Below are 24,496 nucleotides of genomic sequence, written 5' to 3' on the forward strand. Positions count from 1 at the left end.
TACTCTGAGTATAACTGTAAAGGAAATGATTAACAACCAGCATTTAAGCTACATTAGAAATGAGAATGTGAGTTTTATAGATCAGAACAAAGAACAATATGAAGAGAAGCAAAGAGATGATTCCTGCAGAACTTAAATATGTGAAAACTAAAAGAGGAGAAGGAGGAGTAGGAGGAGAAGGGAGAGAAGGGGGAAGAGAGCAGAACAGAAAAAGTACAAACTTTAAAATGTTTACCTAGGTAAAATACTACAGAGGTTTTTTTTTTGGTTTTTTTTTTTTTTTTTTTTTTTGTATTTGTGGTAGTGGGACTTGAACCCTGGGTCTTGCACATGCTAGGCAAGTGCTTGCCACTGTGCTACATCTTCCAGTCCTGCTACAATGTATTTGAACCTACACAAAATATACTTTTGCAGTTGCCACTAAAGTCAGATTACTAAATTAGAATAGTCTGTTCCAAGATACTTTTTTCTTATACCACTGACAGAGATAAAAAAAAAAAAAACGCATCCAATGGTACAGAAGAAGATAATCAGGAATGAGATTTCCGGAGTGTTTTACATTCTTTAGGATACATAGAGGAAAAAAAGAGAAAAATTAAATATGTGAAATCAAAACTAAACTAAAGAGAACACATAAAAGACAGTCTCCAATTATCTTAAAATATGTTCTACCTCTCATGCTGAGGCAATTACTATTTTTCCCTTGTGATGTTTTTCATGAAAATCTATGATTCTTAGAATAGCTTGTCTTTAGCACATTTGTTCTTTTATGAAGGGCTAAACTTTCACCCATGCTCCTAGAAAATGTTTGGTGATTAAGACTAATTGAATAGGATTGGAAAACAAAACTCATTCAGTAACTACTACTGCAAGATATGAGTAAATAAAGATTTCTCATGTGCTACTCTAACACTCTAGCTAAATCAAAACTGCTGTTAATAGTTATTCTCATACACACACCCACACATATATCCATACCTTCTGGCTCTAATATTTTCTGTTAGTGTGTTTCCCTGGCAATGCACTATGAAAACTCAGTTGTTGTTTTCTAAAACTCTGGACTCTGGTATTTTAAAGTCAATAAAAATTTTTCCTTCTGAACATAATTACTTTTTTCTTCTTAAGAGTTTGATCTAACTGTGTAAAAAGGACAGGCTATTTGCAGACTAAATCCTCACCTTCCATAGTCAATAAAAAAGTAAAAAGTGAAAAAAATACTGGAATAATCACCTCATGTAAAGATATAGAGCTAAACACCAGAAAAAGTCAGGTAATGAAGTTGAAAGAGACTGTCACAGGTGCAGAGGAACAAGAAGAGCTGGCAAGGAGTAATGAGAGACTGAGTGGCAAAGTGCTAATATTTGTGATAAGCACTGTAACTAGTTTGACCTTAAGACTATGCGCAATTATTACCTTGATAAAAATTAAATAAGAGAATAGAAGTGGTAAAAACAAAAACCAAACAACATCAACAAAAAACTAATCCACAATCCAGTGATAAAATACAGGATAAAGGGTGAAATAAAAACTTTCTCTAAAAACCATAGACGTATTTATGTGTCCTTCCTAGAATCTATAAAACTGCCTGACTATGAAATAATCACAAGTCAACAAAATCTCTAGATCGCTTATCTCCAATGAGCATGAAATGACAATGTTGAGGGAGAAAAGAGACAAAAATGCTACTATCTGTACTTCAGAAATACAGCTTTGGAAGAAGTTCCTGGTGTGACATTCTAAAAAGAGAAAAAAAAAAGATCATCTTCTGACATTTAAAGTTTCTGATATACGGAAATAAAAGAGACACAAGAGAAAAGGAAAAATTACATTTTCAATCCAGAAATATAAAAACATGCACAGGTGTTGAGCCAATTCTTTTAACTGAGGTTGTTGTGTTGTTAGAGCATGAAGCACTAGGGGAATAAAAACACTCCTAGTATTAACTTCCCCAAACAGCTGGGAACATAAAAAAAAGATGTAAAAGATTGTGTTTTTAAAAAATAGCAACAGAAAGCAATGGGTATTATAGCAAAAAAAGAAAAAGAAATGAAAAAAAATTTTTTTTTAATTTTAACGGTCATTAGGAACTTATACTCCCAAAATCTGACCAGGACAGCACGAAAGAATTTCTAAAATGGTGTGCAGGGCTGGACTAGACTTCCCTGGGAAAGCAAGTCAGAGGCATGTGAATGCTCACTGCTGAAGAAAAGGCCAAGCCAGGTGCAAACACTCTTCACTCTGGCTCCTCCAGCAAGGAGAAGAATTCACGGACAGCACAAAAGAGAAACCGTAAAACACTAACAGGGAACGACGTAGACAGAGATTAAAAACCAAGAGAAGAAGGAACATAACAGAACGTGAACCAGAAAAGGAAGAGCGGATGCAGTGCTGGTTCTCCGGAGATACGAAATGCTTATGGGGCATTTATTTCAGAGGGCAAATCTGGAGCCTACCGTTGAGAAGGGAGCTCACGGGATCCACGTGACTGAAGCGTTAAGGACTCCTTAGGGGATGTTCTGCGCTATTAAGAGTTCATACCCTGTGTACTGGAGAAAGGTGTGGGAAAGAGCAAAGGTAAAGAGATCTGCCTTGGAACTAGTTTTAGAATTTAAAAAATCCAAAATGGAAGTACACATTTGTCTACAGAAAGGATACTTGGAAAATCAACCAGTCAATGGTTGATGGAATTTGATAGCTGATGGAATCTGAGAGTCTAACATGCATGATCTTGCAATAGAGCAGTGTCTTGGGCTGGGCTCTTGGCTCTACCCAGAAAGCTTACGCTGCTGATCCCTCATCCCCTTTCAGGCCTTCCAGGTGAAGCCCACCTACACCTATTTAAGGTAGTGCTCACCTCTCCCCTCTTGGACATCCCTGTTCCCATCACTCTGCTTCCTTTCTTGGTATTCCCTAGATCTATCACCTCTACTATACAAGGTACCTATCCAGTTATCATCTTTACTGTTTAATTTCTACCTTTCTCAGATATAAGTAAGCTCCAGGGACCTTTTCTGGGTTTTGTTTTTCGTTCATTTCAGTGAACAAAGCAACCAGCTCAGTGTTCTGCCTGGGACCAGCAGTTCGCTGGGGGCTTTTAAGTGCTCCCTGGTGGAGGTGGTGCCTGAACTGAGTCATGCACAGAGAGAGTGTAACTCCTACCAGAGGAAACGTCACATGAGCAGACAGTGGGAAGATCACAGCCTGCACAGTTGGGGCCAACAAACATTTTAGCACCTGTAAGTGGTAGCAGCTGAGGCTCAAGATGCAGGCAGAGATCGAGTCAAACAGGTCATGACCTCCTGTGCATGTGACACTTAATAATGGGCCACAGGAAGCCACCAAAGAGCTAGACAATTGGGCTTGAAGTGACTTGTCAGATTTACATTTTTGTTTTTATAGTATCTATGGCAGGTCTTCCAGATTGATAAAAAACAAGCCTGAGTCTAAGAACACCCCACAGGACTATTTTCCTTCCTGACCACATTAAACTCTAGCACTTTATTAAAAAAAAAAAAAAAAAAGAAAGAAAGAAAAGAAAGAAAGAAAGAAAGAAAGGAAAAATCCTCTTTGCACAGGATGCTTGCTGGGGAATGTCTCCTTTCTCCTTTGATAAGTACAGGAGGCAAGTGTGGGCAGACAGGAACCACCCCACGTAAATAAAAACACTAGGGCCCTGGCCCTAATGCCAACTTACCACCCAACATCCTAGAGAATGACATACATTTAATAATATCGGTTCATACTCTATTTTGCAAATTTAATTTTGTTATTCAATTTGTCCTATTTCAATTATATTTAATTGCATGTCAGAAATGGATTTGACACTCAACAGCATCATACATGTAATCATTTCACCACCTTCTACCTCTCAATTAGACATAAAGAAAACCTGCATCTCCCAACCACCTGGTTCTTATTAATGATAAGGTAATTAGACGCCAATGAGTTGTTTTGTACACAGAGCTACAAAGTGGCATTCGGTTTTAAGTTTCTAATGTCACGTGATTTACATATGGGCCATCTTAAATGAGTATAACATAATCTAATTGGAATTTTCTACTTTAATGACTTTATATTTTCATTGAAAACAATTCTGTTTCCAGACAATAATGAGGACTGGTAAGGCTGGGAAGAAACTGAAAACCTTATACACTGCTAGTGAGAAGGGAAAACAGTGCAGTCACTTTGGAAAAGACATGAGTAAGTTTTCAAAAGGTGAAACTCAGAGTTACCACATGGCCCAGCAGTTGCACCCCTGGGAATATAGAAAAGACAGCTGAAAACATATGTCCACATCAAAACAGGTACATGAACGTTCACAGCAGGAGTATAACAGCCAAAAGGTGGACATAATCCAAATGTCTCACCTGGTAAGGGATAAACAAAATGGTACATCTAACAATAGAATCATTTTTTTTTTTTTCCTTTTTTGGTACTAGGGACTGAATTCAAAGGCACTTTACCATCGAGCTACATCCCCAGCCTTTATTTTTATTTTGAGACAGGGTCTTGCTAAATTACTGAGGTTGGCCTTGAACTTGCAATCTTCCTGCCTCAGCCTCTCGAGTCTCTGGGATTACAACTGTGTCTCACCACGTCCAGCTATTCAATAGACTCTTATTCGGCAATGAAAATGAATGAAATACTGGTACATGCTACGACATGGGTGGATCTTAAAAACATGCCCAGTGAAACAAATGCCAATTGTGTATGATTCCATAACTGTGGAATGTCCAAAACAGGTGAGATGAGAGAGACAGAAAGTAGAACGGGTGTTTGCTTGGGGCTGGGGATTGGGAGGAACTAGCGACTGCTCACGGGGATTCGTTCTTGGAGAACAAAAGTGTCCTAAAACTAGGTAGTGATGGTGGTTACACAATTCTGTAAATATACTAAATCTGCTGATCTGTATATTTTAAAGGGGTGATGTAGTGACATGTGAAGAAAAATCCCAATAACGTTGTTCTTAAATTAAAATAATTCTGTTCTTTACCTAAAACAAATCTCCCAGGTAATCTGTTTTTTCTTCTACACATCTGCAAAGCAATAGCTCATCCCTCTGGCTGCATATGATTCATGATACGGTGGTGACTCCCACCCAGTGTTTCTGGGGCACTTGGTACTCCTCTATCTCAGCTGGTCCTGATGTACTGTACCAAGCACCTGTCTCCCCCATTACATTGTGAGTTCTCCCAGGGTAAAACTCAGGCCATAATCATTTTAAATCCTCTACAGTGCCTGGCCAGGCATACACAGAAAACAATAAATGGTAGTGAATAATAATTATAGGAAGAAATACTTTCAGGATTAAAGACAACTGTGTAGGATTCCAAAAAAGAGCACAGCAAATTATACAAAGTTCCCCAAATCTGTTTATCCTAAATAGACATAAGTATAGGATTTCGGTTAATTCTGGATTATTTGCAGATTATAAGTAGTTATTTTTTTATATATAGTTTGTTTTTGGTTTTTTGTTTTGTTTTTGGTCCTGGGAATTGAACCCAGGGGGGCACATTGCCACTAAGCTACATCCCTAGTCCTTTTTATTTTGGGACAGGGTCTAAGCTACTGAGGTCAGCCTCAAACTTGTGATTTTCCTTTCTCAGTCTCCCATATTGCTGGGATTATAGGTGTGCACCACCATGCCTGGATGGATATAGTTTTCTCTCTCACCTAGTCTGTGCTATTTCAGTCTACTGCTGGGATTCATTTTATCAATAGCAAATATCCTTTTCTCTCCCTAAACTAGAAAATGATCTCACTGAAAAGGGGTTGTCTAGGTTTATCCTATCTTCCCCTCATTTTCATATCCTTTCAAAATTACTGAAAGTCATTAGAATTCAAGTATCACTACTGGTTCTCAGACTTGTCTAAAATTTGGTGGCTTAACACTGTCAATTTGTCATGATTCTGTGAGTTGCAATTTCTTCTGTAGGTACCACCTGGAGTTCCTCCTGAGGCTACCGTCGCCTGTAGCTTGAGTTGGGCTGGTGGCCCAAGATGGTCCCATTCACGTGCCTGGGATAATTGTTGTCTGCTGCCTGGGACATCCCCTACATGGTCTCTAATTGCACAGGAGACTGGGCTGGGCTTCTTCAAAGCACAGTGATTAGCATTCCTGATGAGCAGATTAGAAGCTGCAAGATCTCTTTAATGCCTAGGATCTAGAATGGCTCTGTCCAATCAACTCTGCAATGATAGAAATGTTCCAAACCACACTGTCCAATATGGTACCGCTAGTTACATGTGGGTATTTGATACTTGACATGTGGCTAGTACCACAGAGAAATGAGTTATAAATCTTATTGTAAGTGATTTAAATTTAAATCTAAATGGTCACACGTGGCTAAAGTCACCATCATTGACAGTAAAAGCGCCACAGTTTGCACATCACTAGTCACATTCTATTGCTTGAAGCAAATCATAAAACCAGCACAGATTCAATAGAACAGAGAAATGTACTCCACTCTTGACGACAGAAGCAACAGTGTCCCTCTGCAGAAGGGCCTGGGCACTGAGAGGCAGGACAGGAGGAGGAGAAAGGGGTGGGATTGGTAACATTTAGTGTAAGTGGTCGGGGACAGCATCTCAAAGACAGTGCTGTGTGAAGGAAGACCTGAAGAGAGGAAGGCAGAGGAAACAAAAATGCAAAGGCCCTGAGGAAAGTCCCAGCGCGTCCAGTTTAAAGGCTTCTGCTGTTAGAGCTGAGAATGTGAAAGGTAAGGGTTACTGCATTTGTAAGGATGTTTTATATCCTGAAAGTCAGGGCAGAAGAGTCTTTGTGGTTGATAGCAGTGGCATCTAGAAATCACACACTTCTTCATACAGCAAGAGAACTGGCTACTGCCCCACTCAAGGCACAGCCACTGAGCTCAGAGCATACGTGTGTGTGCGGCCACCTCTCACCACACATGTGCATGTTCCATTTGCTATGATTTAAATGTGACTTTTCCCACCAAAACTCATGTTGAATTTGGCTACTGATGTAGCAGTGTTAAGAGATGGGGACCTTAGAGGGATTAATGTCTTTCTTGCCAGACTACAACTGCCCTCACAAAACTGGATTAGTTCTCACAGCATTTCTACCTAAAAAGTAAATCAGCTCTCTTGCCCTGTCCCCCTCTGTCACACTTGCCTTCTGTGTTCTGGCATGAGCTGATGCAGCATAAGGCCTTCAGCAGATGCAGCCAACCAATCTTGAACCTCCCTGTCTCCAGAACCATAGCTAAATAAACTTCCTTTCTTCATGGATTACCCAGTCTCGACTATTCTGTCTAACAACAAAAAATGGACTAAGACATCACTCTGCAATACACAGAAATACCCTGTCATTCTCCCAGACAGGCACATATAAAATGAAGTTTTGTCCTACAAACAGAAAACATGCATTAGGTGTACCATGGAGAAAGATGCACAATAAATTCGAAAAGGAAAATAGGTGCTGGGCATGGTGGTTTAGTCCTGTAATCCCAGCTACTTGGGATCCTGAAGCAGGAGGAACACAAGTTCAAGGCCAGCTTGGGCAACGTGGCAAGACCCTGTCTCAAAAAATAAATAAATCTGTAAAGGAATGGGATGTTTCTGAGTGGTAGAGTGCTTGCTTGGCATGTGTGAGGCTCTGGGTTAATTCGCAGAACCTCAAAAAAAAAAAAAAAAAGTAAATTTTAAAAAATTTACTGAAAACAGAAATTGTACTTTATAACCTGCCTGCTCAGGCTGGAGCTGTAACTCAGTGGCAGAGCACTTGCCCAGCACGTACAAGGCCCCAGGTTCATTCCCCAGTACTGCAAAGCAACAACAAAACAACAACAACATGACAATAAAAACCCTGCATGCTCTGAGGTGTTTAGTACAGTGGGTAAAATCCCAGACACTGCTAAAGTCCCAAATAATAAATGGAGGGCACAATAATTACTTTGTGAAAAAAGTTAGGACTTTTCTCTCATCCTGAGGGGCTACAAAATTGCATAACAGATTTTTCAACCAAGATTTGTACCAAAAAAAAAAAAATTTAAACCACAATCTCATACAACATATACATAAATATGCTAGCCATAAGAAGAGATGATACTTAATAAGCTCTGACCCCACCCTGTAAGAAACTGACAGTCTAATGGGGAGGAGAGAACATCAGTCAGGGCTAAGAGCCACAACCCTTGGAGAGGGGCATGAACGGGGCAGAGAGGACCCCATTATGTACAAATAAATACATGAAGCAGGAAGGGAGGTTGACCATCTCAAGATGCATGAACTTCTAAAAAACAGATGAACGATGGAAAAAGAAAGTGGAATTAAATTAACAGTAGCTACGGAAAACGCAATTCAAGAAGCCAGAATCTGTGGAGGTAATCCAGCCTCTTGTTCTTAGGCCTGCATTCCACTCATCTAAACTAAATGAAGCCCTGAATATCAGATGAATAAAGACCTGATTGTAAATATCATAATGTCACTATTTTCATACTCAAAAGCATATCTACCAGCTCCTCATCCCCTCTTTCAGAGAGATTACCCTTCTTCCTGTCCCAACTACCTGATTCTCAAACTCAGGGTGCTCTGTAGTGGCTGCTGAGTGCCAGGCAGCAGAAGAAATTGCTGCTTATACAACCTTTAATACCTACAGAGATTCTCAATCATCCTCTAATGGTCTGAGAACATTTCTCCCACCTGCTATAACATAGCGGGAAGAACAGGGGATTAAGGGATAAGGAGGTGTGCAGAGCGACTGGCATGGCTTAAGTCAGAAACCCTTGCATGTCAATCAGCTGCTGCTCTTTATTTTCAACATGAGCATAGCATCGCTTTGGTGTAATGGCTGAGCTGCTGCCAAGAAAACAGCGCTAATATCAGTTATTCCTGGCAGTGCTGACAGGGACAGGACCCTGCAAGTCTCTCCCTAAGAAAACAGGATCTAAGAGAAGCTGGAGGGAGGAGAATCCCTGTTATGCCCTTCCATCCTAAACTAGCAACCCGTCATACTGGACGGAGGACATGGGAGAAGATATTCAAGCATGTGAGAGTCTGCTAAATCCTGGGGACCATCCTCCATCTTTAAATAACGGCTCTGCTCTCCTTCTGTAACCCACATCTGAGGCCACAGCCCTGACTCTGAGGGTCCTGACTAGCCAGGTCTTGGTTCACCAAGACAAAGAACTCACGGTAAAAAGCAGGAAAGAAAATTTCTTCAATGTGGCCACAGCGAGGAGGCAGAGTGAGAGCCAACAGCGCAGCCTTGCCTTTGGGGAGCTCACAGGAGCTTTAGTTTTATGTAGAGGATGAACTGGGGTGAGGATTGAGGGTGCTGCACCATTCAGCAGTCTTGATCAGACCACGGTATGGGTGATCTTTCTCAGTGCTGGTTCTGTGAGGTGGCTACAGAGATGCTTCATCATCTGAGGGGCGATTTCCACTTGTTGCTCGGGATGTTTATCCATCCTACAATCCTAGAAAGGAAGTGATGACTGGAGACTTCTAGGCACCACCGGGAGTCTGAAATAGGATGCTAAAAATGTGCCTCAGTCTTCAAGAGGTGAGGGTAGGTTATGTAATTGAGAACTAATGAACCTTGTATTACTAGTTTTTAGAGGAACACTCTTTTAATGGTTAACATGCCTATGTGCAGACCTGAGCAGACACCTAACCCAAAGTTTAGGGCAACAAAGGACGACAGGTACAAAAATGAAGGCAGAGATGCCAAGCTTTACCCTGCTTTTGGTTACCTGAAGGGCATCTGCAGGCCTAAGCACCAATGCTTTTAGCAAAGGTGGCATAAGACCCTGTTCCACTCTCCTCAGTCTAAAGTCATCATGCAAATCTTCTGTTTACCAAGTTCTCAAGTTGTCTGGATATATTTTTCTTAAAATTTTCTGGATATGATATTAAAATTATAGATTCTGTTACTCCTCCTTGGAATCCTCCATGGCTTCCTGTTGCACTTAGAATAAATTCTGAACTTCCTCCCAATATCTGGACCCTCCCTGCTTTCCAGCCTCATCTCCTAATATACTCTAATTTCTCGCTTCGAGTCCTCTTTTCTGATCCTAGAATATGCCAACCTTTTTCGTCCTCATGGCCTTTGAATCCAGAAAGCACTTGCTTTACATCTCCAATGGCTACTGCTTCTCATTGGCTCTCAGCATGCAGTTCATCTTTAGGATGAATGAATGAAGAAATGAATAAACTACATAAAAGAAAATGTGGAACCTCAGGAGCCTTAGTTAGAAGGGAACTAAGGAAGGAAAACTCCTAGGAAATGGCCACACAAAAGAGGCCTGTGGACGAAGGCAGTGTGGAAGACCGTAACCAGGGGAGGAGGGAAGGAGTCTGCTCCTCACGGCCCTTCAGAGAAGAAGTTCTTTCTCAACAAGTCTGCCTGCTTTCTCAGCAATCTCACTGACTGTCACTGGCAAAAGCCAAAGAAATCAAAGGGGTCATCCTTCCTGACCTGTTAGCAACCCACTCCAGTGTCACCTGCACCACCAGGACAAACCCCAGCCCTCCACTGGGCTTCCAGTGCTTGGCACCCTGTTTCCGAGAGGACACGTACACTACACCCTCCTGCCCTGGCGACTGCAGACCTCACCGCTCTGCCAGACTGAGCCTTACATCTGTGCCCCAGAGAACATGGAAAACACTCAAATTTTGGTATGAATGTATGAAATGTTTAAAAGTACTGTTTTGTGGTACAACAGAACCAGATAAAGATTTACAGATAAGAGCCTTGTGCTACTATCCGGTCTGCACTATGTAGGCACAGACATGACCCCGGGACTTCCCTTTAAGTTCTCTGTATATTAATAACACCTTCCCATTCTACTTCAGAAGGAGACAGCAAATGGGAACAAATGTTGAAACTGTCCAATGCTCTGGAATAACAAGTTACTAATAACTTGCTAATCCAGTCTTACCATCATTCCCAGCTATGATCCAAGACTGAATTTCCTTCCAAAGCCTCCATTCACTCATACTTGGATGTTATAGTTGACATAAGTGACACCCAAAGCCTTTATACTAAAGGACTGGTCCCCCACCGATGGCACTATTGTGAGGTGGTCAAACCCTGAGGATGTGGAGTCTAGTGGGAGGAAGTTAGGTCACTGGGGGCATGACTTTGAAGAAGACATTAGGACCCCATCTCTCCTCTCTCCCTTTCTCTCTGCTTCCCAGCTGCCAGGAGGTGAGAAAGCCTCCTCCATCATGTGATCCCAATAAGTTGTACTGTGCTTCCACAGGCCCAGAGCAAGAGATGAGTGACCATGGACTGAAACCTCTAAGACTCTATGTCAGAACAAACCTTTCTTCCTTATAAGTTGTTTCTTAGGTATTTTATCATAGTAACAGAAAGCTGACTAGCATACTTATGCAAGAAAGTTCAAGCCATTTTGTCTACACTGTGTATCACCAATACTAGCACCCAGCTGCTATGGTGTGTATCTTGAATGTTCCCCAGAAGCTCATATGATAAAGGATTGGTCATCAGCCCACGGGCAATATTGGGAGGTGGTGGAACCTGTAGGAGGTGGAAACTTCCACCTAGTTAAATGAAGTTTGGGTACTGGAGGCATGTCCTTGAAGAGGATATTGGGACCCTAGCCCCTTCTCTGTTTTGCTACCTGCCATGGTGAACAGCTTTGCTCCCCTAGTGCACTCACTGTCATGATGTTCTGCCTCACCACAGGTCCCAAACCAGCAGAGCCAGCCAACCAACCATGGACTGAAATCTCTGAAATCTTGAGCTAAAACAAACCTTTCCTCCTTTTAAGTTGATTATCTCAGATAATTTTGTTACAGCAACACAAACCTATCACATCAACCCTCCATGAGCAGGAAGAAGCTAAAGTTAATTCATTTAAGTGTTCTAATAGATAAATTATTTAATTATGAAAAAAGGGAAGTATGTAATTCTCCAAGATTAAGCCAAAATATTTAGTGAGTAGAAAACTATGTTGTGCAACTTGAGAGGCTGAGGAAGGAGGATCAACAAGTTTGAGGCTATTCCTGGGCAACTTAGCAAGACCCTGTCTCAAAATAAAATTATAGAGCTGGGGATGTAGCTCAGACATAGAAGCCCCCCTGGACTCAATCCTCAGTACCATGAAAAGAAAAGAAAAAAACTATGTTGCAAGATGTTTATATCACTTTGGATTTTTGAAAATGAAGAAATAAATGTGGTCTCTTTTTTGAGCCACTCTGTTCCAGAACAGCAAAGCTAAACAGGATTCTGGGGAGGTGAAAATGGCCAGCTTAGAGCACATCTTTATGAATTTGACATAAAGAACAAATCTGAGTCCAACACACCATGGACTCAACTTTTTCTCTATCCTTCTGAGCACAAGAAAGTCAAAAGCATCCAAGAAATTCTCTCTTCTTCCCTCTCTTTGAAAGGAAAGAAACTTGAACCAGGAGTCTGATATCCTGAGACAGCTTTCTCAATTTCTAGACTGCCGTGGAGTACCAGTATGTCAATGCTAACACGGTCCACAGAAAAGAGAGGTGGAAATGGGAAATCACAGACAAGGAAGCGGTGAGGCCGAAAATCGGTTCAATCATTTGGGAAAGGAGGCTGGCAATATATCAAGAGTCATTACTTTGGTCATATTGTGTGAAACAAGTATTTCACCTTTGAGGATAGATCTTAAGAAAATGAACCAGAAAAGGCTACGAGTACAAAAGTGTTCATTACAACATTATTTATGGTTTTAAAAAATTGGAAGCAACTTAAATATCCAACACCTGTGAAATATTTAAGCTCACTATGGTCTGACCACATTGGTGACCATTATGTAACCTTGAAAAATTATTGTGATAGTGGTCACATAGCAATGTGAAGAAATGAGCATGACATAAATCTGAAAGTGAAAAAGGCTAAAAAACTATGTTCCCCCTTGAAACTGTGAAAGGTGAATATGCAAAAGGAAAATCATACAAAATAAAAATGTTTGTGGTACAGTGGCAAAATGAAGGTCAATTCTTGTTCTTAATTTTAGCAAATCCACAATATATTAGTTTCATAATTAAAATTACACTTTTAAAAAATACAACCTAATACAATAGAGCTCATTAATCATTGAAGAAATTACTATTTTTTAAATGTAAATTTTTGGGGGTGGGTACTAGGGATTGAACTCGGGGGCATTCGATTACTGAGCCACATCCCCAGTCCTATTTTGTATTTTATTTAGAGACAGAGTCTCACTGAGTTGCTTAGCACCTCACTTTTGCTGAGGCTGGCTTTGAACTTGCAATCCTCCTGCCTCAGTCTCTCAAGCTGCTGGGATTACAGTCATATGCCATTGTGCCTGGTGTAAAATTTACTTTTTATTCATTTTTAATTTTTAATCGAGAAATAAAAATGTACAGACATCTTAAAAACATTTTTTTTGGAATATGTATGCATTGTAGAAAGGCTTAATCAAGTGATTAACATACACATTACCTCACATATTTCATTTTTGCATAGTAAGACCACTTACGATTTTCTCTTTCAGCAATTTTTAACAATACAAAACATTGTTTTAATAGTCACCATGTTGTACAATAGACCTCTTGAACAAATTATTCACTTTTTTTTTTCTTTGCAGTGCTAGAGATCACACCCAGGGTCTCGTATATGCTAGGCAAGGACCTTTCTCACTCCTGAGTTGAAAAATTTAGATTTAGAAAAGGGGTTGAAGGTGTAGCTCAGCAGGAAAGTGCCTGCCTAGCATGAGAAGGCCTTGATGAGTTTTCTTATAGTTGAAATATTTCATATAATACAATAATTTAAAGGTCTTGAGAAATAATCATTGCTTATATTTCTAAATGAACTATCATATTTATTAAAGATTCAACCATATAAAGTAGAAATATTTTCAAAATGTAATATTCTTTAGAATGTAAACAAGTAAAGAGGGAGTACTAAGAGGTGAAAAGACAAAAGGAATATTCTTACCAAAAAACGTGTTCCCTTCAGGTGCATTTCACTCAGCCAGCATTCAACACGTTTTTATGAGCACCTGGAGTACTAGCTATACACAAAGAGACAATGGGGACTAAGTAGTTACGGTAGAAGGTGATTCTAGGGATGAGAAGGAAGTCGAGCAGGGCAAGAGCTGAGGAGCCTCCAGGGGCAGCGGTGGGCTCTTGGGAAGGTGCCTGAGAGCAAGCGTTTAAAGCCACGAAGGCGTCAACCATGCCGACCCCAGAGAGTGGACTCTAGGCCTAGGACACAGTACAGAACTGCGAATGAAATCACAGAAAGTGACCAGGGGCTGAAACCAGTGTGTCAGAGCAAATAGCAAGAGATGAGATGAGCAAGGTATGCACGGGAGGTCGGGCAGACCACAGAGGCCCTGTAGCCATTCTGAGGACTGTGGTTTTTACTACAGATCCGAGGGAAGCCACTGCAGGGTTCCACTTATTTTAATAGGAACACTCTGGCTGCTGTGCCAAGCATCCCAGAGACAGATGAATGATAAGGCCGCAGACTCAGATTCTATATTTTGAACAGAAAAATCAACAGGATTTCCTAACAGAATGAGCGTTGAGAGAAAGGTAGTGTTGAAGGCGATTTTTATTTTTTACCTGCCAACTGAAATGCGGACGCCTGGGGAGAACAGGTTTGAAGGGCCAGTTCAGGAGTTCAGTTTGGCCATAATAAGTGGAAAATGTCCATTAGAGTCCCAGTAGAGACAAATACATATATATATTTGGAAGTGGCTGGCAGAGAGGTGAAATCTAAACCCAGTAAGAGTGAGCATGAAGGAATTGGCACCGACTGATCCCAATTTCAGAGGATACCGAGGACAAGCAGAAGGGATCAGAACAGGAGACCTAGAAGAAGCCACCAGTAAGGTGATCAGGAAAGCATGGCATCCTGGAAGTTAGATAAAGAAACAGTGCAGGGGAACAGTTCAGGAGGCACCAGGAAAAGTGATAACTGAGAACAGAAGTGACAAGTTACAAGGAAGGGCAAGTAACTCAGTGGGGGCCTCAGCGTGGCTGACTTGAGGAAGTAGAAGATGCTTATTTAAAGCATGATTTTTTTTAAGTCTCATTATTATGAAAGCATTATGTTTTATGTGGGTCACAGCATGTACATGAATGTTTTGATGCACACAGACCTGGCTATAAAATTGCAGACCCCAGTGCAAAGTGAAACTGCACAGCCCTTTGTTCAAACATTCTGTCCAAGAATATCAAGAAGGCAGCAGCAGAGCACTCAACCAAGCACAGATCCCTTCCAAGAAGGGCCCTGTGCAACTGCACAGGATGCTCAAGGAGATGCCACTGGCCACATGGCATCTAAACTATGACAAATTAGAGGCATTGCTGGTGCAGCAGGTTTCTTCAGCTTTTGGTTTCAATAAAGCACTTAACTGCTTATTGGAGGATACAAGTGGAAAAAATTAAGTGATACAAACATAAGGAGAATCTGCTAAAATGTAATTTCCTTTTGCTTCCCCCCAACTTGCTTTGAAAGCTAAATCAGCATATATGGATCTGAAGTCATTACAGCATGACAGCAAAAAAAGGGCAGAAGAGTCATTAAATTTGATAGCACTAATAAAACTATATGAAAAAAGAAAGAAAACAAGCTTCCTTCCTATTGGTACACAGATGAAATATATATAAAAATATTTTTCATACTGCAGTAAAAGTTTTGGTTAATGTCCCTAAATGAATAGTTAATGTATAAGTTCATTTTGGTTCCACCCCACTGACAGAAAAAATAATACCTCAGTAAGAATACTAAGTATGAATGCAAAAATCAAGACAGGAATCCTCTCAGTTTTTCATAGCAATAAAATGCTTTTAAAAATACATGTACACACAAATGTACCCCCATCCAGCAAATACCTACCAATACCAGGCACCGTACTAGGTGCTAATTTTTATATTCTTTCTCTTTCAGTCTCACTCTATGGATAACAAAGAAAGGAACGCTCATCACTCTATTGTGTGCTCTGAGTGAAAAGTGGATATTTTGCAGGATTTTCTCCCCCAGGAGTCTGGAAAACACTTTAAGTGGTATTTTATTTATTTCAAGGTCTCTTTAACCTGCAAGGCCACTTGCTCTGTGGAACCTTTCCCAGTTTTTCCAAGCACAAATAGTCATGATTCATCTCTGCCCCCCTGGCTGTGTCCATGCCCACAACCCCAAAGCTTTTGATATCTACTGTAGTTACTGATTAAAAGCCTGTCTCTGCTCCTAGGCAATGCATTCTGAGATAGCAAAAACCGTCTTATAAACTGATGTGTGCTTAGTATCTAGCAATGTGACAAACATCAGGAACAACATAGAAGATTTCAGGGTCAATAAATGAACAGCTGGATGAAAAAATTATCTGTGGGTTAAATGTGTCTAGAAGTAGTTCGTTAAGACAGGGGTGATTGGTTTTACAGACTGTTATTTCTTGGCTACAGTTGCAATCCACTGTGTTTTGCCATCAGAGAATGACAGCTATGAGGATTGCCACTTCTCCCTCTAAACCTGGATATTCTGTAGCCCCTTGAAGTGCAGGTCCAGCTCACCCACCAAGCACAGGAGACAAGGTGGGGTGCAGACAGCCAGCAGGGCGTAGCAGGTAAGTGTAGGCTTGCTTAGACAATGTGCACAAGCCGTAGCTTTCCCTGTGGACCTTAGGGAGCTGTGCCTTTGAGAAGAAGGACATCAGCACAGGTGAAAAGGTCGGAGGGGACCTTGAAAATCAATTTCTTTTTTTTTTTTTTTTTTTTTTTTTATTTATTTATTTTTTTTTACGTTTACATAGGGTAATGATGTTTATTATATTTTTCCCCTCCCCCCCACTCTTCCCACCCCTCCCACCCCTCCCACCCCTCTTTTCCCTCTACACAGTCCTTCTTTCCTTCATTCTTACTGCTCTCCTTAGCCTAACTCTAAACCTAACCCTAAACCTAATGCTAGCCCCTCCCACCCCCCATTATATGTCCTCATCCGCTTATCAGCGAGATCATTCGTCCTTTAGTTTTTTGAGATTGGCTTATCTCACTTAGCATGATATTCTCCAATTTCGACCATTTGCCTACAAATGCCAAAATTTTATCATAAAGCCAATTTCCCACCATATGTAACCCTCATGACACAGCAAGACCTCAAAATTACAGGTTTGTAGGCAGAGTTTCAGATTAGTTTGATAGGTCAAAAGTCACCCCCCACAGCACACACACACAGAGCCCGAATTTAATGATAAAGTTCTGTTGTTGTAAAGATGATGTTAGAATTTGTTTTTGTAATGAGTAAGTTTTCTGATGTATCTTGGCAATTCAGTTTAAGGTCTACATGTCCTGACTCTTAGGTAATAAGATTTGAATATGGGAATTAATTCGGGTTAAGCAAAGGACAGAGTAGCCTTGAGGGAAAGAACACACATGAAAGAAATTATACCTGAATTGTGTACTTTAATTATTCTTGGTGATTTCTTTTCTAAAACCAAACATGCATTTTAATGGAGAAAGTGTGTTAAGGTTCTGATAATTGCTCCTACATAATTCAGAATTTACATTATTATGAAAATAAAGTGTAAATTGAATAATGAAAACTGCTTTTGCAATTTTATCCAATCTACTTACCTAACAAAAGTAAATCCATAGCATCACATATTAATGCTATATATACTACAGGGACTTCGTAAGTAATAGTTGATTAAATGGAAATTTCACATTCTTGAGAGCAAAGTTGCACATAAATGACCTTTCTACAAAACTTTTTTAAAATGATACTGAGAATTTGATTTCAGTCATTAGACAAAATGATCCAACTTTATCAATTTATTTATTTATTTTGGTACTGGAGATTGAACCTAAGGGCACTCTGTCAATGAGCTACATTCCCAGTCCTGTTTATTTAGTCACGGGGTCTCCCCCAAGTTGCTGAGGCTCTCCTGGAACTTACAATCCTGGGATTACATAGAGTGTGCCTCTATGTCCAGTTCCATTGATTTTAAAAGTCATTAAAAATACTATATTATAAAGTAGTATTTTAACATTTGAAGGAATTAAATATGTACCTACAGGAGAAAAATAATATGATTGTACTATTTACCCAACTTGTAAAGACTAGCAGGTAACCCTTATCTAACTTAATACATTAAGCTTAGATAGAAATGGGGCTAATTCTATTGTATCAAACTGTATTGGATGGTAAATAACAGGTATTAATACACTTGTATTTAATTGAAACAGCTCATATATCCTACAGTTTTAAACAAACCAAAAATGGCCAAAGCCATCGAGAGAGGCACTCAAAAACTACAGAAGATATGAGCTCCCACTTACTGAGTGCTTACTGTGTGCCAGGTCACAGGTCAAAGATTTTGCTCACAAAGCCCTATGATACTATCATTGTCATTATCATCCTTTAACATATCTGCCTATGTACATACATTAGTAAAGCACTGAATGAAGTATCTATTACTGATGTTGCTGAAAATATATCAATGTTCTAAGTCACTGGTTAAAACATCCAAAATAGTATGGGCATTTTACTGAATCCAAAATACCGATGTTTCATAATATCATAGTATTTACTTTACAGAATGAAAAGGTACTAATCCACGAATCACTCATTTCAGCATGGAGGACAGAGGTTATGAGCAGAGACCATGGGGGAACTTTCTTCCAACTCATCATCCAGGGCTGCTACGTTTTTCCAGCAGCATCAACCTCATTAGCTATTTTTTTCTGCTTTGTTTCTAGTTATAGAATGTTCATCATGTTTTGGAGCCCAACTGTGTCATGTTTGGTTTGTTTTTTATATCCTACTATAATTGCTCGATGTTTAAAATCTGGAGTACTTTGAAGCATGACCTCACAATATCATTCTAATTGGAAGTCTCAGAGACTTCACCTAAAAATTAAAATGTATATTCCCTTTGGATACAGCCAACAAATCAAGCCCAGAGTTGTAAGGAATATGAATTATTAAATATATCACTGAGGTACAGAGGCTGAGCTTTACTGTCTTTTAAGCATCAACTTTATTATATAAGGCATTCAGCAAATAATGCAAATAGATGGAAGGAGGGATGGATGGATGGATGGATGGATGGGTGGATGGATGGACAGATGGATGGACAGATGGACGGATAGACGATGAAATGATTGGCACTGCCATTATCAAAGAATAGCTACAAAAAGTATCATTAAATCACTGATTTATATAAAAATGACCAGAATACAAATAGGGAAGAATCAGATGAAGAGAATATGACTTCCTATAAACCATTCTTTAAGTATGACAGATGACTGCAAGCATAAATCTGAGACATCGGTCTCTTAGTAGTTTCTATGACTCTGAAAGCAGATGGGACCAAGGATAAAGTCATGTAAACAAAAATGTGAAACAGTGCATATTAATTTTCTTCTTCATAAATTATAGCAGTATTCAAGTACTGATGGTCTTCATAGGCATTTAGACTCAAGTTGAACATTTATAATTTGTCTATTAACCTTTGATAAACTCATCAAAGACAATACATGCAGATATGTCCTTTAGGCTTAGACTTCCATGATAAACTGTTTTCTTTCATTAAAAACAAGAAACAAATTATCTCCTAATCTCTACATTAATTTCTCCAAAACACTATTGTCTTAATGACTTCATCTATTTTCTTAAGAAGCCTAAGGTATCTTTTAAGCTAGCAACCAGTAAGCTAAAATGATAAATATAAGTTACAGTACTAAAACTTATAGTGTCCAAATGTAATGCATTTAAAGAAAAATATAAAATGAAGGCTTGCAGCAATTAAAATTAAAAATGTCTTAACAATAACTCCAACAGTTTTTGATTATTGAGCACTCACTCTATATAATGTGCGAAGTGTTTTATACTTACTGATGGCCAAAAACTAAGGCCCCAAGAGATTTTAATATCCTAAAGCCTTAGTCACAAAGCTAATAAGTAGAGGAGGTAGGACTGAAGTCCATGTGCCACATGCCCAACATAAGGTGCCTTAAAATATAGAACAATGTCCCATTTTCCAAACGTGAAGAGCAAAAAATAAATAAAAAATTTTAAAATTCTGTCAACTTGAATATATAAACTACTAATGATAAAGGTAAAATAATCATATGTCTATGTATTATTTTATTTAAATTCTTCACATGACTGACATCAGATCTTAGTATTACAAGAAGCAATTAACAGCTTTCTAGCCTAACTAGTAACTACTTCATATCCATCCAACTTACTAAGACATACCTTCTTCCACTTAAAAAAGACAGCTGTCCCAAAACATAAAGCAGCCACACATATACAACATAAAAGATAGTAATTTCAAGAGAAGATGTGAGATAAGTTAGAAAATTATGTTTGGACTACATACTGGCTAAAGACTATTAACTAAATTTCAAGAAAAGGAATTACTAGACACAAAGTTTTAAATGAACTGATTCCCCAATGATTATAGTTGGTGATGTTCAGCAAAAAAAGTAAACAATTGCACGTAGGCATCTCATTTCTTTGAATATTACCTTAATTGTACTATTGCATGATGCTTTCTATTATAATAATGTATGTTTACATTAGTATAAATTAATATTAATAGCGATTATGTATATTTAGAATAGTAGACTTTAAAACATTCTTTTTAGCAGTTGGGAAAGAAACCCACTTCTGACAATACACATGGATGCATAAAATAATCCACTGTCCTATGGCATTTTACAGATTCTGAATTATTGTCATTTACATTAATTCGTTTACTTCTCAGAACAATTCTGTGTGAACAAATGGAAACTACTTGCTATGGTCTGAATGCTTGCATCTTCCCCCACCCTGGTTTCCTATGTTGAAATCCATCCTGAAGCAACAGTGTTCAGAGGTGGGATCTTTGGGAAGTGATGAGGTCATGAGGGAGGAAGCAGCACAAAAGAGACTAGTGCCCTGTGAGTCCCTTCCGCGAAGAGCAGCCACGTCTATGCACGTCCCCAGACACCATATCTACCCAGGCCAGCATCTTGGACTTCAGCCTTCAGAGTTCTGAGAAATAAACTTCCGCTGTGCATAAGCAGCCTAGTTTATTACATATTGTTACAGCAGCCTGTATGAACTCCGCTGATTATTATTCCAATTGCACTGAAAACTGACACTGGGTATGTCAGATAACTTTCAGGGTCACCTGGGTAGTCAGCGACCAAGCCACATCTTAAAATAAGGTATTTTCATTCCTCCTCAGTGTGACTTCTGCTACCATATTCCTCAGGTGCAACGCTCATTCATATCTTTGACCCAAAGAATCACACGTATGAGGAGGCAACCACCACTCCTAACCCTCTCCGGTGCATCCGACACCCACGGCTCACACAGCTCCCAGTACGTTACCTGCGTTACAGACTTTGTGTTTCATGTGAAAAAAGGACGGATGAACCCTGGTCTTCCAAGCCTTTGTTTACAAAGCAATAGCAAATGTCACAGCCCAAGAAGAAAATATGGAAAAATCATGCTTTAGGCTTTTATTTCTTCCCTCAAGTTTTTCCTTTCTGTTTAATTCATAAGGGTAAAGTCAGATGTGATACCAATTAATATACTTATGAATATGGAAGGCCACTCTGGAGAAGATGACTGAATCCTCCCATCCGGCTGCTTCAGCAGCGACCTATATGGAACTCTCACCCCACTCCCAAGCACACTCTTCTGTACTGGATTGGGTTCTTCAGGGAAATAGATAACTGGGTACGTTTTTCTATAAACTGTAAGAATTAATTTACTGATTTAATGCATGTTCACTGCTGATTTAGTAGAAAATGCTACATGCTAAAGTATTAGTCCTTGAGAATAATATTTTAATGCTTGGGTTTCTTTTTTTTTTTTTTTTTTTTTTTTTTTCCATTTTCAGAAAACAGCTAAAGAAAACTAGAGGGTGAAAAAGGTGGATTCAAATTTTTTCATCAACTAAGCCAGGAAAGTGACACTGGAGAGCAGAGAGGATGGAAATAAAGACAAAACCAAAAAACATGAGAATATGTTCCTAAGACTTAGAATAGTGCTGGCACATAGAAGCAGTTCAATAAATATAATTTGAATATATACTGAAAACATCATTTGCAGAAAGCCATCTATGGCTAGCAAATAAAATCAGGCTTGGTCGAGCCATCAGACACAGAATTCTGGCTTTCAGAAACTGGCAGTCATGAGAGATTGTTTCAGATGGTCTGAAATATGTGATTTCTGTGCAGTGGTTCACCGAAAGAATCTGCAGGTCCTAGATGTGTCACATGACCTGCTAGAGTAAAATTGCTTCCTTAACTCCACCCCAACCTGTTTCTCAAGGAAGAAGTTCCTACCTATCCCCCTCTGATCTGTACCACTATAAATAAACCAAGATTGTGCTCAATTTATTCTTAGAGCCAGATCTTAGCATGGTTCAATTCATTGCACCCCCTGATTCAAAAGAGATAATTGTCTCCTGTGGTTTTTTCCTATTAAATAAGTTTTTTAGTGATTAATTTATGGCCAGCCCATCCCTCCAACAGAAACCCTTTCCCTCGCCCATGCTGGACATGTGACAAGAATCGTTTTTAGGTTAGACTCCTGAAATGCACCATCAGGACCCTTCCATCTTGTGATCATCCTTTGAGCATCTGGCTCTCCCTTTTGCTCAGAGAATTTCTTTACTCAGTAGATGATTCTCCCACTACCCTGGCTTCTCAGCTTTTGACTGGCTGTCCTCCAAGACCCCTGCTGCCCACCCTTATCCCCACAACTCCCTTTCACAAAAAGACACTGAATAATGTCAGTGGCAGAAAACTCACCCTCCTTGAACCTGATTTCTAGCATGCCTTCTTTACCCACCACCTGCTCTCCTTACAGTTCATGCCCCTCCCCCAGTCTCCCAACTCGAACAATTACTCAGTCCCACTAGTGTTTCCCACCCATTGACTTCTAACACCTTACTCCTGACCCTCACCCCCTCTCATGTCTCCCAACCTCCCTTTTCCCAAAGTCAATTCCCTGTTCCATCAATACTGCAACTCCCCATATACTCCTTTATCTCCTTTCCCTTCTACTCATCACCTTTATTTGGTTATATTCAACTCTCTGGTGAACTCCCCACCTTCACTGGAGCAAATACACATGGGTGAAGAAAACCATTCACTCTAATTGTTCTCACTTTAAATCTCCTGCTGACCTCAAGCCAGCCCTTCATGTGGTCTTGTAGTTTTGTTAGAAATTGCTAGTTTATTAACTCACCTACTTCCAGTCTGCACTTTCTATCTTTTCTCTCCTCTAACTTCTACATCTCCTTCCTCCTCACATTTAATGGATGCTCTTGCTTTTTATTACACTGGGAACATCTAAATGTTTCCACACCCAGATCCAACAACCTACTTTTATCCACCCCTCTATTCCACACTCTCTCCTGTAAAAATGGATAAATGCTTTGCCCTCTTCAGGGCCAGATGCTCCACGAGAACACTGAACCCATCTCACTGTTCTTATAGCAGACCCTTTCTTCTGTGTCGCTGAGTTCTCCCTCTCTGTAGGAACATCCCCAACAGCATGCAAGATGCTGAATTATTCTCCAGCCTGCAACGTCACTTGAGCCCACATTTGATCTCCCTCTACTGCTTCAGTTCTTGGTATCGTTCTTGTAAAACTCCTTGTGATGGTTTTCTGTACTTCTTCTGTTCATATTCTCTCTTGAATCTACGCGAATCACACTTACAACTTCATTCATGCCACTGAAATGACTCTCATTTGAGATCCACAAGACTGTCCTTGGATGGTTAATCTTCTGTCCCTATCCTATTCAATTCTCAGAAATATTTCACCCTCGTTTCACAATGTCCTTCATAACATACCTCTTCCTTTGGTGGCCTTGACTCTGTTCTTTTCTGGCTCTGCTTCTCAGTCTCATCTTCCCAACCTCTATAATCATTCCCCGAGTGATCTCATTCAATCCCATGTCTGATACATGGTGACAATTTTGACTCTAGCACTGTCCTTTCCCCTAACTTCAGGTTTGTATAAACAACCTCCTAATAAACACCTTACACTTGACATGTCGAAAGCCAAATTCTAAATATTTCTCCAGACTTCTCCTCCAGCAATTTCCCCCCTCTGTCTAAACAGTACTTGGTTTTCCAGTTGCTTTATTCAGAAACTTTTGTCTCCTGATGCCTTTGACTCTTCTCTCCCATTCCATATATTCCATCCGTCAACAAATGCTACTGGTTTTTTCCAAACACATTCAGAAACCAGTTACTCTCACCCAAGTCACGACATCCCCATATGATTACTGTGCTCCTTTATATTCCCTCATTTATATTTTAGCATCTAATTATTACATAAACCAGATCACATCACTATCAATACCAAAACATTTTGTGCTTCTCATCTCAGAGTAAAAGCCAAAGTCCTTTAAAGAAGTTTGGAGAACCTATGTGATCTGAACCCCTTCCCTGTATCTGCTCCTCATCTCCTACTTCGCCTCTCCATGTGGCTCAATGGCTTCAACCACCTGGTCTCCATGCTGTTCCTCACAGTGAGGCCTCTATG

At 39.8% G+C, this 24,496-nt stretch overlaps 1 protein-coding gene across 8 annotated transcripts in view; it reads right to left on the bottom strand.

Annotated features, from left to right (window-relative positions):
- Utrn (utrophin) overlaps nucleotides 1-24,496 on the bottom strand; it is a 517,740-nt gene that overhangs the window by 111,125 nt on the left and 382,119 nt on the right. The gene's annotated exons all lie outside the window — the stretch shown is intronic.

The sequence above is a fragment of the Sciurus carolinensis genome, chromosome 7 (assembly GCF_902686445.1).
Source record: "Sciurus carolinensis chromosome 7, mSciCar1.2, whole genome shotgun sequence".
In the NCBI taxonomy this organism is placed as follows: domain Eukaryota; kingdom Metazoa; phylum Chordata; class Mammalia; order Rodentia; family Sciuridae; genus Sciurus; species Sciurus carolinensis.